This window comes from Vulpes vulpes, chromosome 2 (genome assembly GCF_048418805.1).
Source record: "Vulpes vulpes isolate BD-2025 chromosome 2, VulVul3, whole genome shotgun sequence".
In the NCBI taxonomy this organism is placed as follows: Eukaryota; Metazoa; Chordata; class Mammalia; order Carnivora; family Canidae; genus Vulpes; species Vulpes vulpes.
In genome coordinates, this window is record NC_132781.1 from 106,587,188 (window position 1) to 106,610,891 (window position 23,704).

Here is a 23,704-nt window from a genome sequence, read left to right on the forward strand (position 1 = left end):
GGGGAGTTGGCTGCTAAATGACTCCAAGGGAGGGTGGCACTGCCATCTCCTAATCTTCTATTTAGGAGTAACCACTAGAAAGCCCTTCTCTTCAGGCAAGGAAATAGTTACTATAAGGAAAGTGGAGGTGATGTGAACCCCTGGAAAGTTTTCCTGCTTTGAATTTTGCAATGTTTCCCTGCAGGTCATGTCCACATGGAAAGCAAGGCTCACCAAAAGACTGAAATCTCCATCTAGGAGGATGCATCCCTTTCCATGCTCAGCTCTGCTTGCTTGTTTTGGGAACACAAGGGAGAATGCACCCTTTGATCAGCCCAGCACAGCTGATACTCATTCCACCATCTATATTCAGCCCATGGCCAAAGCGAGCAGACATGCAAGTCACTCAAAAGGGGAAGAAGGAATTCCCGAGAAAAGGCGAGATTCTGGCATCCGTTCAGAGAAAAATGGCAGCACAAATCTGAATTCAAGTAACCACACTGTCAACCAGCCTGCTGAGACCCCTGAAGATTCTCCTGGGAACCCAGAAGATAAGTTGGACTGTGAGGCAGTTACTTTCCAGACTTCCATCCCCAGACCATCAATTATTGAAATGCCAGCGGTGAGTTTTCCCAATGCTATTATAGAAGGAACGGTGTTGGAGGAGTGTTCTTATCATTTGGTGGATGCCTTCAGGAAACAAACTTGTTTAATGTTAGTGAATAATATGTTGAGGGGAACTCTTATTGGTGAGAGGAAGCGTGTAAAGCCTTTTAAATTATCATAAGGACCTCAAAGGATGTAAAGGGAGGCAATGACAATAAGCACTGGGGCCTTAGCAATGGCCAAAACTGGCCTTTAATTAACTGCCCATGGTGCTTCGGAGTCAACAGTGTCTCAACAGGAGATTAGGGGTAAGGTAGTCTGGGAAAGCTTTTTTGTTTTGTTTTTCTTTTTTTTTAACTGGTACATGAGTTTATTTATATGAATATCTACAATATAAAAGATTTAATTATAGAATTAAGGAATTTCCCCTACTTAAAATGGTACCAAGGCAGTTTGGGAAAATTTGGAAATGATGATCATTGCATATATAGTAGTAAAGAAAGGAACCAACCTGTAAAACTATTCGTAATATGGGTGTTCCTGCAATAGTTTCCCAACTCAGGCACGAGAATGAAGCTATTAAAAAAAAAAAAAAAAGTGCTGCTCTCCAAAGGCATCATGTTGAGATATTTATTTATCTGTCTTCTTGTTGGGGACAATACCGAATTTTAATTGTTGACTATTCTGATTGGATTGAGCTATAGAGCCATGCTGAAGTTCTTGGTAATCTCAAGAGACAGGGTTTCTTGAATGCTGTTTTCCAGAGATACCTCTTGAGCATTTTTCGGTCATATTCCTGGCCAAGTAGCTTAGGACCAGACTTAAAAAACTGAGAAGTCTTTGTGGATCCATTACTAAGATACTCCAATTTTCAAAATTCACTGTTTTCCATCTAGTTTAACAAATCATATTTTGTCTGACTTGCTGACCAAGAGGCCTCATTAGTATTGAAAACTGCTAAACAGTGAAGATAAGGTTAACACATGTTTTTAAAACTAATTTCATTTGATATTCTACAGGCTTATCTTATATTACTGAAGCTTATCCCTATTGTCTAAATCTTTCTATTTTGAGATTGGACAGAGGATTTCACTCTGTTATAGCAAGAACTGTAGTGGTTTGGGGACACCTGGCTCTGTGGTTGAGCGAATACCCCTGGCTCAGGGCATGATCCTGCGGCCTCAGGATCAAGTCCCACATCAGGATCCTTGCCTGGAGCCTGCTTCTCCCTCTGCCTACATCTCTGCCTTTCTCTCTCTGTGTCTTTCATGAATAAATAAATAAAATCTTAAAAAAAAGCACTGTAGTGGTTTGGTTCTCCTCCCCACCCAGCATCACTAAATCAAAACCCAAAACAAGCAAACAAACAAAAGCAAAAACATGTATTATTCAATTTTCAGTTTGTATCCACGTCCAGATGAAGATATTGTTAGCGGTGTCATAGTAGGCTGAGTGGACATCCTGGCCGAGTTTTTATTTATTGCATCTTAAAAGACCCAATGATGTACTGGTTTAATGAGCTGGAAGGTTCTGTTGGGTAGAGATTCGAACATCCCAGGACCCACCCTATATTGCTAAATATAGCAGTGAATACAAAGGGTTGATTTGATTTTATCTTCCTATCTTAGTGGCATATGTGACACAGGGACTCAAAATAAATATGCATATTCAAATATAACCAATTAAACACAGTGAAGTAGCATCCATATTTATTGTCCACTAGTATGAGCAAGTCAGAGGTGACACAGGCCTTATGATGGAACCGACCCCAATGTAAGGTTAAATACAAGTGTCTCAAGACACACATAAGATAGGTCGAAGGAGGTTGGAAAAGTACACTGTAGTGGAGGTGGAATTTGAGATTGATTTAGAAGGAGGGTTAGGATTTTTATGGCAGTGATGAATGGGAGGACACTGCAATAAAAAAAAAATTGTATGAACAAAACCATGGATGTGGGGGAATGTAGCTTAGGGATATGTACATCAGATTGGCTAAATTGAAGAGATACCTGGAAGGGCAGATTGAAGCCAAAAGTGAGATGTCTTGAATGCTATGGTCAGAAGTGAACTTAGTAGGCAGTGTGGAAGCTTTGAGAATTTTGGGCAGAGAAGTGTCATGCTTAGGATTTCATAAGTACGATGGGTTAGAGTTGAGAAGACTTGGAGTTGAGGTCATTGTAATGATCTAGGCTTGAGGATACTGTAAAAAAGAACAGCAGGGAGGTGAAGTGGGAGGACCAAAGAAGAAAGGACCACAAGGGATAACAAATGCAGTAGTTGTATGGGTTTCAGACCGCGTGAGGAGGGAAGTGAGACCAAACTGGGAGTGATGAAATGAAAACATTATAAAACTAATGCCAGGCTGTATGGGAAAAGTGGGTCCTGTGGGGGTGGTATATGGGCATCCTATTATAGTTCAAATGGAGAAAGCGAATATTTACAGAGCATTTGCCATATGTCAGCCATTCTTCTAAGTGCTTTATAGGGAGCATCCCGTGGACCTTGGTTACAGTGAGGTGCATATTCTTATGATTTCCTGACACTTAGAGAAGGTAAGACACTTGCCTAAGGTCACAGAGGGAGGAAGTGGTAGAGCCAGGATTGAAACTCAGCTCCTTATTATTGCTTGTATGGTGTTTGAGGATTTACAATCAAATATTCACACATGATCTCACTTCATATGCAATCAAATTAAATTTGTGTGTGTATGTGTATGTATTTATATGTAAATGTATCTGTGTATATAACCATCATCATTATTATTTGCTTTTTATTAATTTGCTTAACCTCTTAAAAATCTTAGACTAATGGTATTAACATTATGGAAAGGGACATTTTCCACTTCGCATCCTGCTGATGACAAGACTTGTTGATGACATGGTGGGGTTGTTTTGAGATACTCTGATTAAAAGTGTCATGGGACTGCCCAGAATTTTCATTATCTATAATTTTGGTAGTGATGTGTTTCCCCTCCACAGATGAATGAGCTTCTTTTATTACAGCCTTGCCTGGAGGCAAAAATATTTCCCCGTTAATGCACTGATCCTCATTATTTAAACTGGCTTGGTAGAGACAACAAATAATACTCTTTTTTAGAACTCAGCCTTACAATATAACCATAGCTAAGAAATGGGGACAAGTCCTCCTCTCTATTTTTAGTTACCTAGTTCAGACAAGAGGGTGATTCTTTAAAATCTGAAGCAACATCTGGTCTGAGAGGAAAAGCTCAAGATAGAGAGGCCAAGTGAAATAGTTAAAAAAAGGTTTTTGTTTGTATAAATGTATGTGCACATATCTGTATTTACGAAGTGATACCAATTAGTCTTCAACCTTTTTGTGGCCATCTCTTCCTTGTTCCAGGCCTGAAATCAAGGTGATAATAACCCTAACACTGGAATGTTTTACAACTCCTGCTATCTTCTGATTGTACTTTTTTTTTTTAATTAGTGGTCTTGCAATTGAAGTGTCTAATAATTACTGGGATTGTAGAGTCAATGAAACACAGCAGTGTGCTATTTATTTTTCTGGCTAAGAGTTATTGTGTTCTTATGTGCCAGGACAGCCCTAGCCCTAAGGAAAAAGACTGAAGATACAGTTTGTGACGTTGCTTCCATTCCAGTGAGAGAGAGTAAACTGTTGGTGTCAATGCAATATGAGAATCATTATGTCTCAACAATGGACATCCAGAAGAGCACATGGAAGAAGCTCCTATCTTAGCCTTGGGAAGACTAGAATATATGGAGGCGAAGGGTTTCTACCTTATTCTTTTAAAATTGGCTTCTTAGTTGAATGGTGCTATTTTTCGCACTCTTCCTTCACAATGTTGGCAGCGTAAGAAAGACATGGTTTCCACATGAACTAGCTTCAGAGGAGTTTGGTAGTTTCAGAGACTTTCTACAGCAGTGGTTAATTTTTTATCCAGTTCTTACTCTATAAAGTTGCCTGCCTGACACAGGAAGAGAAAGTAACTGTGGGTTGGGAAATCATTCCTGGGTATTTTTTTTAAGATTTATTTATTTGAGAGAGAGAGAGAGAGACTGCACATGCACAGGTGCGAACTGAGGGGGGAGCAAGGGGAGAAGGAGAGAGAGAATCTCATGCAGACTCCTCGCTAAGCACAGAGCCTGACGCAGGACTCCATCCCTGAAATCATGACCTGAGTCAAAACCAAGAGCTGGACGCTCAAGTGACTGAGCCACCCAGGTGGCCCATTCCTGGGTATTTTTGACTAAAAGTTCGTTTTCTAAAAAGGAAGGGAAAACAAGGCCTATCTTGCAGTTGACAACTGCATTGCTTTTTATAATAGGCCATTTTTTGCTATTAGACAGAGAAGTGGTAACCAAGACTTCCCTAGAGTCTACGCTTGACTGTCACTGCTTTTTAGGGTCTGAGTAGTACCAGTTTTGTCAGTCATCCTTCTGTAAGATGTAGTTCCTTGATACTCATACTTACAAGAGCCTGATGTATAAATCAGAACAACTGTTTAGTTGTCAGCCTTGAAATTGTCAGGGTAGGGCTTACTAAGCCACGTATTTTTGTCACAGGAAAATTATACATAAAGAGAAATGATAACCAGAAAACTGGTTGGAGAGTAAAGATTCAGATGGGGTACTTGGGTGGCTAAGCAGCAAAGTGTCTGCCTTCAGATCAGGCTGTGATCGCAGGGTCTTAGGTTGAGTCCTGCATTGGGCTCCCTGCTCAGTGGGGAGCCTGCTTCTCCCTCTGCCCTTCTCTCTCTCTGTCTCACATGAATAAATAAAATCTTAAAATATGATTCAGAGGAAGGAGGGAGGCTACATTTTTAATTGTAGTAAAATATATAACATAGAATGTATAATTTTAGTTATTTAAAAATATACAGTTCTGTGGCATTAGGTATGTCCATAATAATGTGCACCTGTCACTATCATCCATCTCCAGAACTCTTCATCTTCTGCAACTCAGACTCTATATTCATAAAACAGTAACTCCCTATTCACTATTCACCCTTCTCCTAATCCCCTGGCAACCACCATTCTACTTTCTGTCTCTATAAATTTAATGATTCTCAGTACCTTGTATAAGTGGAATCACACTTTTGCATCCAGCTTAAATCACTCAGCATAATGTCCTCAAGGTTCATCCATGTGGAAACATGTATCAGCATATCCTTCCTTGTTAAAGCTGAATAATATTCCATCATATGTATATGCCACATTTTGTTTACACATTCATCTGTCAATGGGGTTTATGTCATTTCCACCTTCTGGCAACTGAGAATAATGCTATTATGAACATGGGTTTACAAATATCTCTTCAAGACTCTGTTTTCAATATACCCAGAAATGGAGTTGCCCTATCATATGGTAATTCTGTCTTTAATTTTTCAAGGAACTGACATACAGTGTTTTACAGTGGTTGTACCACATATTCCTACCAGCAATGCGTAAGGGCTCCAAGTTCTCCACATTCATGCCACGACTTGTTTCTAAAGCTTTTGTTCATTTGTTTTGATAATAGTTATTGCAATGAGAATAAGGTGATATCTTATTGTGGTTTTGATTTTCATTTCCCTAATGATTAGTGATGTTGAGCATCTTTTCATGTGTTTATTGGCTGTTTATGATCTTTGGAGAAATGCCTATTCAAGGCCTTTGCCTATTTTTAAAATGGAGTTATTTTTTGTTGTTGAATTAGTGTCCTTTGATGTACAAAAATTTTGACAAAATCCAATTTATCTATGTTTTCTTTTGTTTCCTGTGCTTTTGTTGTCACATTCAAGAAATCACTGCCAAATCTAATACCATCAAGTTTTTTCTCTATGTATTCCTCTAAGAGTTTAATAGTTTTAGCACTTATGTTCAGGTCTTAATTCATTATGAGTTAATTTTTGTATGTGATGCAAAGTAAAGGTCCAAATGCATTCTTTTGCATGTGGATGTCTGATATTTCCAACACCATTTGTTGAAAAGACTGTCCTTTCCACAGTGAATGGCCTTGGTACCCTTGTGAAAAATCATTTCACCATATATGTGATGGTTTATTTCTGGGCTCTTTTATTACATTTCATTGGTTTATTTGTTTGTTTTAATGCCAGTAGCACACTGTTTTGATTTCTGTAGCTTTGTAGTAGGTTTTGAAACTAGTAAGCATGAGACATCCAAGTTTGTTCTTCTTTTTCAAGATTGTTTTGGCTATTTGGGGTCCCTTGAATTCCATATGAATTTCAAGATGGATTTTTTTTCTATTTCTCCAAAAAAAATTGTTTGCATTATGTTAGGATTTGCAGTGAATCTTTAGATTTCTTTGGATAGTATTGACATTTTAACAATATTAGGTCTTCTAATCCATGAATACAGTTTATCTTCCTACTTATTTGTGACTTCTTTAATTACTTCCAGCAATGTTTTATAGTTTTCAGTATAAAAGTTCTTTGTTTCAGGCTGTTTATCTCCAATTTTGATTCTATTGTAAATAAAATTGTTTTCTTAATTTCCTTTTCAGATTGTTCACTGTTGGTGTATAGAAATGCAAATGATTTTTGTCCATGTGTTTTGTGTCTTGCAATTTTGTTGAATTTATTTATTACTTATAATGGTGTGCGTGTGTGTGTCTGTGTGTGATCTTTATGGCTTTTACATATAAGAATATATTATCTGTGAACATGGATAATTTTACTTCTTCCTTTCCAATTTGGATGCCTTTATTTCTATTTCTTCTCTAATTGCTTTGGCTGGAACCTCCAATGCTATTCAACAATACTTAGTTGGATAGAAAGGCAAAAGTTAACATTCTTGTCTTGTACCTGATCTTAGAGGATAAACTTTCAGTCTTTCACCATGGTATATGGTGCTACCTTTGAGTACAGTGTGAGGTGGTTTTTTTTTGTTTTGTTTTGTTTTTTTCAGTGTGAGTTTTTTATATATGGACTTTATTGTGTTGAAGTACTTTCCTTCTCTTCCTACTCTATTGTGTATTTTTATCATGAAAGAATGTTAAATTTGGTCAGTGCTTTTTCTGCATCAATAGATCTAATCATTTTTTCCTTTACTCTGTTAATTTGATGTGTTATGGTGATTGATAGTTTGTGTATTGAACTATCCTCACATTCCAGGAATAAATCCCACTTGGTCATCATGTAATCTTAACATGTGGTGGCATTCTGCTTTCTAGGATTTTGTTGAGTTTTGCATCAATAGTCCTCAGGGATATTGGTCTCTAGTTTTCCTGTTACATCTTTGTCTAACTTGGGTGTCAGAGTAATGCTGGCCACTCAGAATGATTTAGGAAGTGTTCCCATTTGTTTTGGAAGAGTTTGAGAAGGATTAGTATTAATTCTTTACATGTTTAGTAGAATTCACTAGTGAAGCCATCTGGTCCAAGGCTTTTCTTTGTTGGGAGGTTTTGGTTACTGATTTAATCTCATTACTAGTTATAGGTCTATTCAGATTTTCTATTTCCTCACGATTTATTCTTGATGAAGAAGAGCTACTTTGACAGCTTTACTGAAGTATAGTATTTATAATCATGATTATTCATTATTGAGCACTATTAATGCACTAGGCATGGTGCTAAGTGCCTTACTTGGATTAGCTAATTTGGTCCTTCTATCCTTTTACAATGTTAGTTCCTGATAATCTCAATCACCCCTCTGCTCAAAACCTTTCAATGGCTCCCCAGTTTCCTAATCTTAAAAGTCAGGTCTTCACAGGGGCCCGTCAGTCCTATACAAAGTATCCCCCATGACTTCTCAGAACTTATCTCTTACTGTTCTTACTGATGGGGAAACTAGGACACAGTGGAGGTAAGCATCTGAGTAATTTCCACTCTAAGGGTAATCCTTTCAGCAGACCAGGAAGTTCACTTCAACCAGTCAAAGCATGACTTCCTTGGGCAGTGTAGAACTCATGCTACCAATAACCTAATAGCTACTTATTCTGCTGTCCTTGTCTAGACTCCATACCCATCCTTCCTCTTTTCATGGCACAGTCTTTGTTGAGACCTGGGGTGGTTTAATTAATTGGATTTCAGCTTCCTTTGTTAGAATCAGATTCCAGCCATGTTCTGTCAGGGCTACATCAAGGCTGTGCTAATTGGAATTTGGTGTTGGAGAGACTCCCGGGTACATACTAACAGAAAAGCTCTTGGAGGTATTTGCCTCTATAGGCAACTGATTTCATTCAACAAATTTATTTTTATTTTCAGTATCTTAAAGTTGTCTTGAAGTTGAGCCTTGAGAGTACTATCTGTGGAGGGCAGTACTACTTAGGAGCATATTGTAAACTTGTGTGTAAACATCTATCACCCCTCATCTCACTCTTAACTCTGCCTCCTCCCTTGTATAAGCATCATGGAGAGCAATGCTGCTAGGCTGCATTTCCATTTTCTGATACAAACCAGTTTGCCTGAATTTATTTAGAATGACATCTTTCCTTCCTTTTCTTATGGGCCTAAATAGAAGAGAACAGAATTTCAGGCTACCTATAAAAACAAATATCCTATTAAGGAAGCTTTCTGCTAGATAGGTGGTTTGATATAAAGATTTTTTAATAAAGATTTTGTTTATTTATTTTAAAGAGAGACAAGAGACCGAGAGAGCACAGTGTGAGGGAGAGGGAGAAACAGGCTCCCCACTGAGCAGGGAGCCCAACACGGGGCCTGATCCCAGGACCCTGGGATCACAACCCAAGCCAAAGGCAGAGGCTCAACCAACTGAGCCACCCAGACACCCCTTGATATAAAGATGTTTTTAAGGAAAAAAAACCCTTATAAATCCATGAAAATATTAGTTTTCTAGTCCCCTTTCATGCTCCCTATTTCTGAACAAGGGGATATGAACTGGGGGGAATCCCATCCCATTCCTCTTAAGTCCTAATAACTTCTTATGTTAGGTTTATACTTTCAAAAGATGTTAAATATAGTGGCATGAGACTGCATGATATACCCAGTGTACTTAGGAATTTTCCAATCCAGATATTCAGTTGCATCCCAACTGGAAAAGAGATCGCTTTCTGGCTTCTCTTGGAATGAAATGAATTAATTATCCTCATAAAACCAAGAAAATTTACATTGTACAGATTTGACTATTGGAGACTGTCCATAAAAGACTATAGAGGATGGTAAAAAATGTAAAATTTTCAGAAAATTTAGAGTGGAAGGGCATATATATTCCAAGCTAAGAAATAAAAATTGAGTGTATAATTTCATGAAATGTTAAAGCATCATTTTCAAGTGAGGTTACTCTAGCATTTACAATTTAGATAAGAATAATAAATATTATCTAAGTAGGTGTTGATATGTTGGAGAGAGAGAGAAGTACAAAAGGAAGAGGTCAGCCCATTTTTGAGCAGCCTCTATTTCTAGCTCATCAGAGAGAATCTGGCAATCTGCCCATGACCTAGTTGATCCTTTGCCCTCATTTTCACAGGTGGTTAATGAAAGAGCAAGGTTTACTTTGTTTGTAATCAGTGGCCTGGAGTGTCTAACCAAACAGTCACCAAGAAGATTCCAATTCATTGACTGGACCCATTTTTCTCCAAATACTTGCATCTGTAGAGTTGGAATTTCCATTCTCTTGATTACATAACATGCAGTTTTACTTCAGTTAAAAAAAAAATTCCACTATTCTACTCACTGGGTATGCTGGAAACTAAAATTTCTTATGCTCCAAGACCCACAGGGGCTGGCTGAATGAATATGCTATATTAATCATGGTAAGTTAGAGGGTTGTTGTTTTTTTTCCTCAGCCAAGGACATGTGTTAACCTGATCTGAACTGCCTTTAGTTTTACACTCACAGTTCCTCATTTCCAAAAAGGCACAGGACTGCTATGGGAAGTGTTTACGATTTTGTTATGGGAAGCTAGTCTGTGGGTATCTCATGTTCAGTTAAACAGAAAATGACAACTCAGGCAACTGTCAGAACCTAAATACATAGGCATGATTTGGTTGTCCACAGAAAATGAGAAACTTCCCCTCAAATAAGCCACCTCCATGAAGAGAATCCGTTTCTGTAACTTTAAGGCATTGAATCTCAAAAAGATGTACCATACATTATTTATTACTAATGGTAATTAATGTACTGCAATCTGCAGATTGTAAACTAACTTTAAATATTTCGTTTTTTACATAGAACAATGCATAGTCTTCTAAAAATTCAAATGTGATATACATACACTTGTAATTAGAGCTAATTCAAAGTTGTATCATTTAAAAAAAAATCACTCATATGTGTTCAAGTAATCTTCACCAAAGACAGCAAGAATACATAATGGGTAAAATGCTCTCTCTCTCTTTTTTTCTTTTTTTGTATATTTTTTTTATTGGGAGTTCGATTTGCCAACATATAGCATAACATCCAGTGCTCATCCTATCAAGTGCCCCCCCCTCAGTGCCTGTCACCCAGTCACCACATCCCCCCGCCCACCTCCCTTTCCACTACCCTAGTTCGTTTCCCAGAGTTAGGAGTCTCCCATGTTCTGTCACCCTCACTGATATTTCCCACTCATTTTCTCTCCTTTCCCCTTTATTCCCTTTCACTATTTTTTATATTCCCCATATGAATGAGACCATATAATGTTTGTCTTCTCCAGTTGACTTACTTCACTCAGCATTATACCCTCCAGTTCCATCCACGTTGAAGCAAATGGTGGGTATTTGTCATTTCTGATGGCTGAGTAATATTCCATTGTATACATAGACCACATCTACTTTATCCATTCATCTGTTGATGGACACCGAGGCTCCTTCCACAGTTTGGCTATTGTGGACATTGCTGCTAGAAACATTGGGGAGCAGATGTCTTGGTTTTTCACTGCATCTGTATCTTTGGGGTAAATCCCCAGCAGTGCAATTGCTGGGTCATAGGGTAGCTCTATTTTTAACTCTTTGAGGAACCTCCACACAGTTTTCCAGAGTGGCTGCACCAGTTCACATTCCCACCAACAGTACAAGAGGGTTCCCCTTTCTCCGCATCCTCTCCAATATTTGTTGTTTCCTGTCTTGTTAATTTTCCCCATTCTCACTGGTGTGAGGTGTTATCTCATTGTGGTTTTGATTTGTATTTCCCTGATGGCAAGTGATGCGGAGCATTTTCTCATGTGCTTGTTGGCCATGTCTATGTCTTCTTTGGTGAAATTTCTGTTCATGTCTCTTGCCCATTTCAGGATTGGATTGTTTATTTTTCTGCTGTTGAGTTTTAATAAGTTCTTTATAGATCTTGGATACTAGCCCTTTATCTGATATGTCATTTGCAAATATCTTCTCCCATTCTGTAGGTTGTCTTTTAGTTTTGTTGACTGTTTCTTTTGCTGTGCAGAAGCTTTTTATCTTGATTAAGTCCTAAGAGTTCATTTTTGCTTTTGTTTCCCTTGCCTTCATAGATGTATCTTGCAAGAAGTTGCTGTGGCCAAATTCAAAAAGGGTGTTGCCTGTGTTTTCCTCTAGGATTTTGATGGATTCTTGTCTCACATTTAGATCTTTCATCCATTTTGAGTTTCTCTTTGTGTATGGTGTAAGAGAATGGTCTAGTTTCTTTTTTTTTTCTTTTTAAGATTTTATGCATTTATTCATGAGACACACACACACACACACACACACACAGACAGAGAGAGAGAGAGAGAGAGAGGCAGAGACACAGGCAGAGGGATAAGCAGGCTCCATGCAGGGAGCCTGATCCCAGGACCCCAGGATCACCACCTGAGCCAATGGCAGACGCTCAACCGCTGAGCCACCCAGGTGTCTCTGGTTGGGTTACATTCTTCTGCATGTGGTTGTCCAATTTTCCCAGCACCATTTATTGAAGAGACTGTCCTTTTTCCAGTGGATAAAATCTTCCCTCTTTATCGAATATTAGTTGACCATGGAATTGAGGGCCCATTTCTGGGTTCTCTATTCTGTTCCATTATCTATGTGTCTGTTTTTGTGCCAGTACCATACTGTCTCGATAATCACAGCTTTGTGGTACAACTTGAAATCCGGCATTGTGATGACTCCGGCTCTGGTCTTCTCTTTCAGTATTCCCCTGGCTAGTCAGGGTCTTGTCTGATTCCACACAAATCTTAAGATTATTTGTTCCAACTCTCTGAAGAAAGTCCATGGTATTTTGACAGGGATTGCATTAAATAGCCAATGGGTATATGAAAAGATGTTCAGTACTACAAATCATCCAGGAAATGCAAATCAGAAGCACAATGACACATCACTTCACATGTTAGGATGGCTATTATAAAAATGTGAGAAGGTAAGTGTTGGCAAGGATGTAGAGAAAAGGTAACACTTAAAACTTACACACTGTTGATGGGAATGTCAATTAGTACAGCCATTAAGGAAAACAGTATGGTGGTTTCTCAGAAAATCAAAAATAGAAGAACCGTATAATCCATATAGTCTTACTTCTAGTCTACATAACCAAAGGAAATAAAATCACTTTCTTGAAGAGACATTTTATACTCTCATGGTCATTGTGGCCCTATTCATAGTAGACAAGACATGGAAACACTCTAAGTGTTTGTCAGTGGATGAATGAATAAATAAAATGTGATTATACACACACACACAGTGGAATAGAACACAATGGAATCCTGTCGTTTGTGACAGCATGGGTAAACCTGGAGGACATATGTTAAGTGAAATAAGCCAGACACAGAAAAACAAATACTGTATGATCTCACTAATATGTGAAAGCCAAAAATGTTGCCCTTATAGTAACACAGTGATTGTTGCCAAGGGCCGGGGATGGTGGCAGGAAAAGGGTGCAAACTTCCAGTTATAGGGGAATAAATTCTGGAGACCTAATGTACAGTATGATGATTACTAATAGTAGTCATATTGTCAATAACAACATATTGTATGCCTGAAATTTGCTGACAGTAGATCTCAAGTGTTCTTACCACAAAAAGAGGTAATGATATGAGATAAAGGATATGTTAATTAACTAGGTAATCATTTCACAATGTATACCTATATCAAAACTTCACATTTTATGCCTGAAACATACACAATTTTTATTTGTCAATCATTCTTCAATACAGCTGGAAAACATCACTCTCACTGATCTGCTTTCTGGCATAGTAATTCAAGGGGGATGTTAGAGAACCTCAGGGTGCTGATTGTGAATAGTGGGTGTGAGAAAGTCATGCAGTAGAAGCCGAATAAAGGGAGGGTGGGATGCTATTTAAGGAAGCCTTGAATGGGAGCAGCCATGTATATACCCTGAACCAGTTAAGAAGTCCTCTTCTAATCTGGGAACTCTTTTCCTTTTTGACTGAGCTGGGTGTTGCAGCAGAGACACACATGAGGCAGTGATGGAAGAAAAAGACCAACTGATTAGACTCTGGTACGGAGTAAGGCAGTGGCTTGCCCAGAAGGCTCTCATTCTTGGTCCCTATCCTAGGATTCTGGGAGATCTGTCTACAGGAAAGATTGTTCTTTTGACTGAGTTTCTGCCAGGACTCATCTGACCTGAATGCATTAACACTTGAGTCTCTGCAGGGAGAAGTAACTTGGTGTAGTGGTGTTGTTGTTGCAAGTTATCCAGTAAACATTGGTGTCCTCCAACTATACGAGGCAGGTAGGGGCTGAATGCATACCCACTCACAACTTGATCCCCAGTGAGACATTGCAATAAAGAAAGCCTCACATGAATTCTTTCACAGGTACAAGTGTTGGCAAGCGGGCCAAAAAGGGCATATTCCCTGACCCTATATGCTGGAAGAGGTTCCCCAGCCTCTAGTCTTTGACACAGTGGCCCCTTGCATGACTAAAATGATGTATAGGAATGCAACAACATTCTATTGGCAAAACCAACAAACCATCTATTCAGACAGGGGATGAAGGTGCCCTCTGCTCATGAGAATCCAGGGCAAAGTGGAGTTCAAGATCCAGGATGCTAGTATAAAGGAGTTGGATTTCTGATCTCACCACATTCTTAAACATTTCATTTTGCAAAGACAGAAATGCAGATCAGTTACTACTTTGAATACCAATCACTTCACAAGTGAAAAATGATTTCTAAAATCTCTTACCCTGTTTAGTGGATCCTGTTGTTGAGATTTAGCTAAACCTCATTTGAAGCACTTGGTATAGGTGCCTATGGATACAGACTCCTGATTAGAGTCTTTCAAAAACTAACCACCTCTAAGCGTCAGCTCTAAAACTTGGTTTGCTTTCAAGAAAGAACAAGGAAAAATGTGCTCAAACTTGGCCTTTGGATGTTGCTGGGTGTGGATGGGATGCTTGATATTGCTATAACCATCTTGTGAGCAGGAGAGGACAAAGCTATAAATAAAAGCAAATCATCTAGAGATGGCAAAGCAGGAAGGCAAGAAAGCACCTGGGTTGAGGATGCCATGGAGCTACTTCAAGTGCATATATACTATGCATATACTACAGATACTATAGTAAGGGTATAGATACTCAAAGTATGTATGCTAAGGCTATTTTAAAATAATAGCAAACTGTTCAGCAAGGGTAATTGGACCTACCTATCCTTGGGAAATCTCCAGGTGGACTGACAACCATCTCAAATTCAATGTTTGCAAGAAAGAACTATCTTCCCCCCTTAACCTCCTCCACATATTGCTCAGGACACTTTTAGCTGCAAGAGACAAAAACCCTACTTAAATTTAACAACATGGAAGTGTATTATTTCATTTAAAAACAAGCCTCAGGGTGGGGTGACTTCAGAGTTGACTGATTCAGCAGTTCAATGAAGCCACTGAGCGTCTAGATTCTTCTGTCTCTCTGCTCAGTCATCCATAACACTGGTTTCACCCTACAAGTGCTTCCCTTTGTGGTGATACAATAACTACCATATTATACAGCTGGGCCACGTGCTTCCTCCCTCCCCCATTATCCTCCATACACTTTGGATATATCCTGCTCATTCTCCTACTGCTCTTCCCTTCTCTGTCCCCACTTTCTGACACCATCCCCAACACTCTGTTCCCGGTTGGTGCTCTGTCCTGGGCTAGCCTGGCACTTGGTGTTTACCTCAATTAAAGCACTTATTAAACTGTACCAAGTTTATGTGTCTGACTCTCCACTAGGCTGTGAAGAACTTTAGGGCAGGCGCTGTATCCTCTTTTCTTTTTATCTATTATACATAGCACCTATAACAGTACTTGGCACATAGAAGATGAATCAATAAAATCAAAATTAGAGGAGAGTTTTATGTTACATGAGCCTTCACATATTTTTATCATGAGAACCTTGTTTAGTGTGGCCTGTATATTTGTGACACATTTGTCATTTTAAAAATTGGTGGAAATAATTTTAAGACTACACCAGGGAGTAGGGCCTAAGAGAATGTATCTCTCTGAAGAGTGAGCTGTTTATTACTCAGGTTAGAGACAACAGACCCAGACAAATTTATTTTGAAGTGAACTCGGCCAGAAGTCTCCTTTCAACTGTCCTTATACTCTATTTTTGGGACCACGTTATGCAAAGAATGGGCCACTTTATGCTTGTTTTCCTATTTGCACAATGAGGATAATGAGAGCTTTTATAATTCCAGTACCAGATTGGAAAGAATGACTATTTATACAGAACTTTAAGCATTACAGAAGGAAATATAGGATATTAATAACACAAGTAATGATACCATTAAAATGGGAGCAGAAGAGAACAAAGGGATACATTCACCTCACTACTCTGTGTGACTTTAATAGCATGTGGAGAAGTATAGAAATAATACTGTTCACATTAATAAGACACCAAGCTGTACAAAAGACATTGCTAAGAATGGCCTAATTTTTTTTTCTATTCTGGCTTTACAATGCTTTTGGCTAAAAAAAAAAAAAAAAATATATATATATATATATATATATATATATATATATTTAATTATATTTTTTATTATATATATTATATTATATTATATAAATATATAATATATATATATATATTTTAAACCTTATTAGTTAAACTGGTTTAAGTATCAAGCACAGGATTTTGTACTTAATGGTTAAGTTTCTAAATCTGAAATAAAAGCTCATGATTTACATGTTACTGTTAGAGAGTATTAAAGGAGAAAAGAAGTAATTCGATTTAACAAGGAACAAATAATTTCAAATAAAATGTTCAACAGGTTATTTCTTCCGTGCTTTCAGTAATCAGGGTGAGAGCTAACTTTGAAGCTTTAAAGTCTTTATTCGATCCTCAATTCAACAGATCTTAATGAGGACCTGACACACATCGTGTTAGGTGCTAGGCATGACATGAAGATCCAAGTGCTTGGCTTGCCTTTGTGTTGCTTGCTATTAGCACAGGAGTCAGGCAAATCCACAGCTATGGAATGAGGTGATAAATGCCAAAATGGCATTAATATTTATTTCTATGGCTTATTGGTAAAAGCATTTATACAGTTAGACACACTTTTTTCTTTCCCATCCAATGGAATTTCCATAAACCTTAATTTGATCATATATCAGTTTCTCATAATTACAGTCTCTTATTTTTCCCATTTTGCTCTCTCCTCACTCCCTGTTCCACACTGTCCTTTATTATTCTTGTTTCCTTTTCTCTTGACTCATAATTACATTTCAGCATTTCTGCTGTCACAGAGAATCTCTATCTCTAAGGTCACGTATTCGTTCATTCATTCACATTTGTTGTGCCAGGGACTCTTTCAATTCTGGGGGGGAAATGAGTAACTTATTTCCTTCTCTTAAGGGGCTTACTGTCTGGCTGACAGAGATAGAAATAACCCCTAAGAGCAGAGGTGCCATGATAGAAATCTGGAGCATTAAGAAGGTAGGCAGTGACTCAATGCGACAAGAGCAGGGTCTCAAAGCTGAGAAGGTATTCACCAGGTGAAAAAGACAGAGGCATTTTCAGCAGCAGGTGACCAAGAACCTGATTCCGATTGGCTTAAACAGAAGGATATGTCTTATTCCATAGAAGTAGATGTCCAGAGGTCAGCTGCCTTCATAGTTGCTGAAAGAAGTAAAGGGGGATGCCTGGGTGGGTTGGCCTTGGCTCAGGGAGTGATCCCAGGTCTGGGGATTGAATCCCACACCAGGCTCCCTGTGAGGAGCCTGCTTCTCCCTTTGTCTGTGTCTCTGCCTCTCTCTCAGTGTCTCTCATGAATTAAAAAAAATAAGAAGAAATGAAGGGACAGAATGGTGTAAAGACAGTGTATCCTGATGCCACAAGCTGACTCTTAAGCAGACCCTCTCTAACTGTCACAGCCCAGTTAATACTCTGGGGCATATTAATCTATCGCAAAATAGATAGATTTTTTTCCAGTGAAACTTGTATTTAAAAGTTAAGGGAGACAGGAATCCATCAAGATCCTAGAGGAAAACACAGGCAGCAGCCTCTTTTATCTCCGCTGTAGCAACTTCTTGCTAGACATGTCTTCAGAGGCAAGAGAAACAAAAGCAAAAACGAATTACTGGGACTTCATCAGGATAAAAATCATTTGCACAGCAAAGGAAACAATCAATAAAACTAAAAGGCAACCTATGGAATGGGCGAAGATATTTGCAAATGATATATCAGATAAAAGGCAAGTATCCAAAATCTATAAAGAACTTATCAAACTCAACACCCAAAAAACAAAAAATACAGTCAAGAAACAGGCAGAAGACATGAACAGACATTTCTCCAAAGAAGACACACAAATGGCCAACAGACATGAGAAAAAATGCTCAACATCACTTGGCATCAGGGAAACACAAATCTAAACCACAATGAGATACCATTTCACACCAGGCAGAATGATGAATTAACAATTCAGGAAACAAAAGATGTTGGCTATGATGTAGAGAAAGGTTAACCCTCTTGCACTATTGGTGGGAATGCAAACTGGTGCAGTCACTCTGGAAAACAATACGGAGGTTCCTCAAAAATTAAAAATGAAACTACCCTTTGACCCAGCAATTGCACTACTAGGTACTTACCCAAAGGATACAAAAATAATGGTTTGTAGGGGCACCTTTACCCCAATGTTTATAGCAGCAATATCCACAATAGCTAAAATATGGAAAGAATCCAGATGTCTATTAACAGATGAATGGGTAAAGAAGATATGGTATACACACACATACACATAACCACAATGGAGTATTACTGAGCCATCAAAAAGGATGAAATCTTGCCATTTGCAACACATGGATGGAACTAGAGAGTATTAAGCTAATAAGTCAGAGAAAGACAAATACTATATGATTTCACTCATATGTGGAATTTAAGAAACAAAACAGATGAACAGAGGGGAAGGGAAGGAAAAATAAGTTGAAAATAGAGAGGGAGGAAAGCCATAAGAGACTCCTAACTATAAGAAACAAACTGTGAGTGTTAGAGGGGAGGTGGGTGGTGGGATGGGGTAGTTGGGTGATGGGCATTAAGGAGGGCATTTGTAATGAGCACTGGGTATTATATGCAACTGATGAATCACTAAACTCTACCCCCAAAACTAATAATACACTATCTGTTAATTAAATTGGATTTAAATTAAAAATTTTAAACATTTTAAAAAAGAAGTTAAGGGAAATGAGACAAATACAGAGAATGTTGAACTGAATGAGCACAGATTTTCTTTTTTAATCCATTTGCTGGCACTATTTGTTGTTTTTCTCCAACTAACCTGAGAATGCATGTTAGCAGCTGCAGCATCCCAGCCCAGACTTCTGGCTTCAAATGAAAGTTTTTGCATCGGTCAATTCCTCAGGGATCAGCCTGCTAACATATCCTACAGATGGGGACCCCAAATTCAGCACCTAGGGCAAACTGTGTGTCACTCCACTCCTACTCCTTGCAGACACTCTAAGAGAGGCACAATCACTAACCTATCTCCTAAATGCCTGCTCAGCTTCTGGCCTCTGAAACAAGATATCTTGTCCCAGGTTAGTTTTAAATCCATGTTTGCTTGAGATATTCACTATCTAGTCATTCTGGCCAGTTCTTCAACTTAAGAGTTTCTGTACGTTTCATGCTTTTGGGTGGTACCACCTCTCTTGCTTGATCATCTGAATTATATTCATTTTCTCCAGAGGCCAAAAGTGAAACCCTTCTTCTCAAGTTTCTGAGGCTCCTTGTTGAATGACCTCCTAGGTTATTTATTCCTAAGGGATCTTCCAATGTGTGGCTCACTTTCAGGACACAGATGGTGACAAGTCCCAAATTAAGGTTGACAGCTCGCCCAAGCACAGCATTAGCATTGTTACCACTCTGTTTTTCTATTGTTTTATATAGATAGTTCCCAAACCAGACATAATTCCCATCCATTCACTTCTTTTCCTAGCAAATAGTTAAGCACATAAAATGTGATTAGGCACTGTAATTTTCAGCTAAAAGCATCATTTCTGATCCAGAAAGATGCACTGTTTCCATTTTGCAGACAGAATGCTATGGCTAAACTGGGTTAAATAACTCTGGGTTAAATCACAGAGAATTTTTAAAAATATTTTTATTTATTTATTTGACAGAGAGAGTGAGAGAGCACAAGCAGGGGGAACAGCAGAGGAAGAGGAGAAGCAGACTCCCTGCTGAGCAGGGAGCCCGATGTGGGGCTAGATCCCAGGACCCTGGGATCATGACCTGAGCTGAAGGCAGATGCTTAACCTACTGAGCCACCCAGGCACCCTGCGAATTTTGTTTTAATGCCAAAGAATCTTACATCTTTACTAGTGATGTGTACATGTCTTCTTTATGAAATCTTCTTTGAGAATTTGAGCCCTTTATAATCATCTTTATCAAAATCCAATGGTAGATAGCATCTTCTTTATATCTGCTAGCATTCAGTTCTACACTGAGTCATATTATTCATTTTGCTTTTCAAAGGTTCATCTTTGTCCCTGACTAGAAAATAAGCTCTTTGAAGACAAGCCCATAGCTCCTATGGCCTGGCATAGCATGGGGTACACAACAAATGCTTAATATAGACAACAAAAAGTGATGGACACATGACTTGAGTTTGGACTGTACTGACACATTAATCAACTGATTTTATAGGGATAATATAAGTAATTTAAAACTCTCTGTGCAATCTTTTTCCCTCTTAAGGGAGCCTCCCATAAATTCATGCTCTATGTGATTAATAATAAAATTATAACAACAACGAAGGAACCAGATGGTTTTGTGTACAGAATAAGGAAAAGAAGGATGGGTGAGCTTTATCCTTCCTTCTATGTAACTAGTTCCAAATTATTTCAACTAGAGAGCTTGTTGTTTTTCCTTTATCTATGGACATTATCAGGAAAAAGGCTGCCTGTTTTAAGAAAGTCTCAATGGTAAAATATTTTCTCTGGTTGTGGAAAATTTTCTCTGTGGTTTCCACTCTATCACACGGCATTTTTGAGGTCTTATTTATACATCACTGTCTCCCTCAGTCACTGAATAGTGGTTTCTTACATCCCAAGGATTCTCTCTCAATTTCTTGATCTTCAACAGGGCAATGTTAGGTTTGTCCTATCTGGCTTATTGAATAATGTATATAATTCAGGGCTCTCCAGAGAAACAGAACCAAGATATATGTGTGTGTGTGTGTGTGTGTGTGTGTGCATGCACATGTACATGCATGAGCACAAATACATATATGTTGGGTATATTTATGTATTTATATCTAAATACCTATCTACTCATCTATGTATGTTATCTATTTATGTATCACTCTTTCTCATGTGTCCATTGATCATCTATACATAGAGAAAAATTTTAAGAAATCAGCTCACAAAGGTGTGGGAACCTACAAGTCTAAAACCCACAGGACAGGGGATCCCTGGGTGGCTCAGTGGTTTAGCACATGCCTTTGGCCCAGGGTGTGATCCTGGAGTCCCAGGACAGAGTCCCACATCAGGCTCCCTGCATGGGGCCTGCTTCTCCCTCTGCCTGTGTCTCTGCCTCTCTCTCTGTGTGTCTCTCATGAATAAATAAATAAAATCTTTTTAAAAAATTAATTAAAAAATAATAATAATAAAAAAATAAAATCCACAGGACAGACCAGCAGGCTAGAAACAGGCAGGACTTGCTGCAGGCTTGAGGCAGAATGTCCTTTTCTTCCAGGAAACCTCAGTCTTTGCTCTTAAGGCCTTTAAGTAATTGGAAGAGGCCTGCTCACCCTACCAAGGGTAATCTCCTTTACTTAAAGTCAGCTGATTGTAGATATCAAGGGTATCTACAAAATATCTATGCAGCAATACCTGGATTAGTGTTTGATTAAAGGCCTAGGTACAGTCTTAATCAAGATGACACATAAGACTATCACAAAGAGTTTGATAAGGAGAAAAACATCATGGTGGCGCCTGGTTGGCTCAGTCAGTAAAAGTCGGCCTTCCACTCAGGTCATGATGCCAAGATCCGGGGATGGAGCCCGCATTCGGCTTCCTGCTCAGGGGGGAGTCTGCTTCTCTCTTTGCCCTCCATCTTTCTCCCCACCTCCTGCTCTGTATCTCTTTCAAATAAATAAATTTAAAAAAGAAAGAAAGAGAAAGAAAGAAAGAAAGAAAGAAAGAAAGAAAGAAAGAAAGAAAGAAAGAGAAAGAAAGAAAACTTCATGGAATGGATGGAAAAGAAATCGATGGAATCCTTTCTGGAGAAAGCAGGAATTGATACCACCTCACACCAGTGATACCACCTCACACCAGTGAGAATGGGGAAAATTAACAAGGCAGGAAACAACAAATGTTGGAGAGGATGCGGAGAAAAGGGAACCCTCTTACACTGTTGGTGGGAATGTGAACTGGTGCAGCCACTCTGGAAAACTGTGTGGAGGTTCCTCAAAGAGTTAAAAATAGACCTGCCCTACGACCCAGCAATTGCACTGTTGGGGATTTACCCCAAAGATTCAGATGCAATGAAACGTCGGGACACCTGCACCCCGATGTTTCTAGCAGCAATGGCCACAATAGCCAAACTGTGGAAGGAGCCTCGGTGTCCATCGAAAGATGAATGGATAAAGAAGATGTGGTTTATGTATACAATGGAATATTACTCAGCAATTAGAAACGACAAATACCCACCATTTGCTTCAACGTGGATGGAACTGGAGGGTATTATGCTGAGCGAAATAAGTCAATCGGAGAAGGACAAACAGTGTATGTTCTCATTCATTTGGGGAATATGAATAATAGTGAAAGGGAATATAAAGGAAGGGAAAATAAATGTTGGGAAATATCAGGAAGGGAGACAGAACATAAAGACTCCTAACTCGGGGAAACGAACTAGGGGTGGTGGAAGGGGAGGAGGGCGGGTGTTGGAGGGGAATGGGTGACGGGCACTGAGGTGGACACTTGATGGGATGAGCACTGGGTGCTTTTCTGTATGTTGGTAAATTGAACACCAATAAAAATTAATTAAAAAAAAAAAAAAAAAGAAAGCAGGAATTGATTGGTCATATTTCCATTGAGGAAAATGCTGTAGTGCTGTGACTACAGAGCCTTTGCTTTGGGGATCTTGAATTTCTTTTAATTCCACTGCTGGTAATTTTACTCTCCTAGACTCGACAATGGCCTTTTAACTAGTGTCACCTGTTCTTGCTCAAAAGAGATTTCTCTGGGACCGCTAAATCATTTTATGCTTACTTTAGACCATGGTTGGTGTTAAATGCTCTTTAGAAGTGTCAGGTCAAATGCTCCTTAGAAGTGTCAGGTTGTCAAACCTATATATTTGCTGACTTTGTTCAGATGGTCAGTTTCCAAGTTTCTATCCCTCTGAAATATGCTTTCCCCTGACAGTGAAAAGGTTGACTGATAAATTAAAATATCATAAAACAGGTCTTAACTCAAGACCTGGCCCTGGCAAGCACGGGTGACCTCAGGCTTGTTTACTTACTACATTGTGTCATTAGGAATTTTTTTTTTAAGATTTTATTTATTCATAGAGATGCAGAGAGAGAGAGAGAGAGAGGCAGAGACACAGGCAGAGGGAGAAGCAGGCTCCATGCAGAGAGCCCGACGTGGGACTCGATCCAGGGTCTCCAGATCACGCCCTGGGGTGCAGGCGGCACTAAACCGCTGCACCACCGGGGCTGCCCTGTCATTAGGAATTTAATCCAACCTTTGGTGTTAAGAAATATTTTCCATTTTTTTCCAGATCTGCATTTCATCTTTGACTGAATACCTTTCAAAGGAAAGAAGTTCATAATTTTCAGTATATGATGGATTTCTATAAGGAAAATAAAATAACCCACATGGTTGAAG

The 23,704-nt window shown here is 38.8% G+C and overlaps 1 long non-coding RNA gene across 1 annotated transcript in view; it reads left to right on the forward strand.

The window, feature by feature from the left end:
• The window catches only part of LOC140597919 (uncharacterized), a 40,483-nt gene continuing 16,779 nt past the window's right edge, over nucleotides 1-23,704 (forward strand). The window contains exon 1 of the long non-coding RNA XR_011999956.1: nucleotides 1-601. This is a non-coding gene — a long non-coding RNA (uncharacterized lncRNA). The remainder of the gene's footprint in view (nucleotides 602-23,704) is intronic.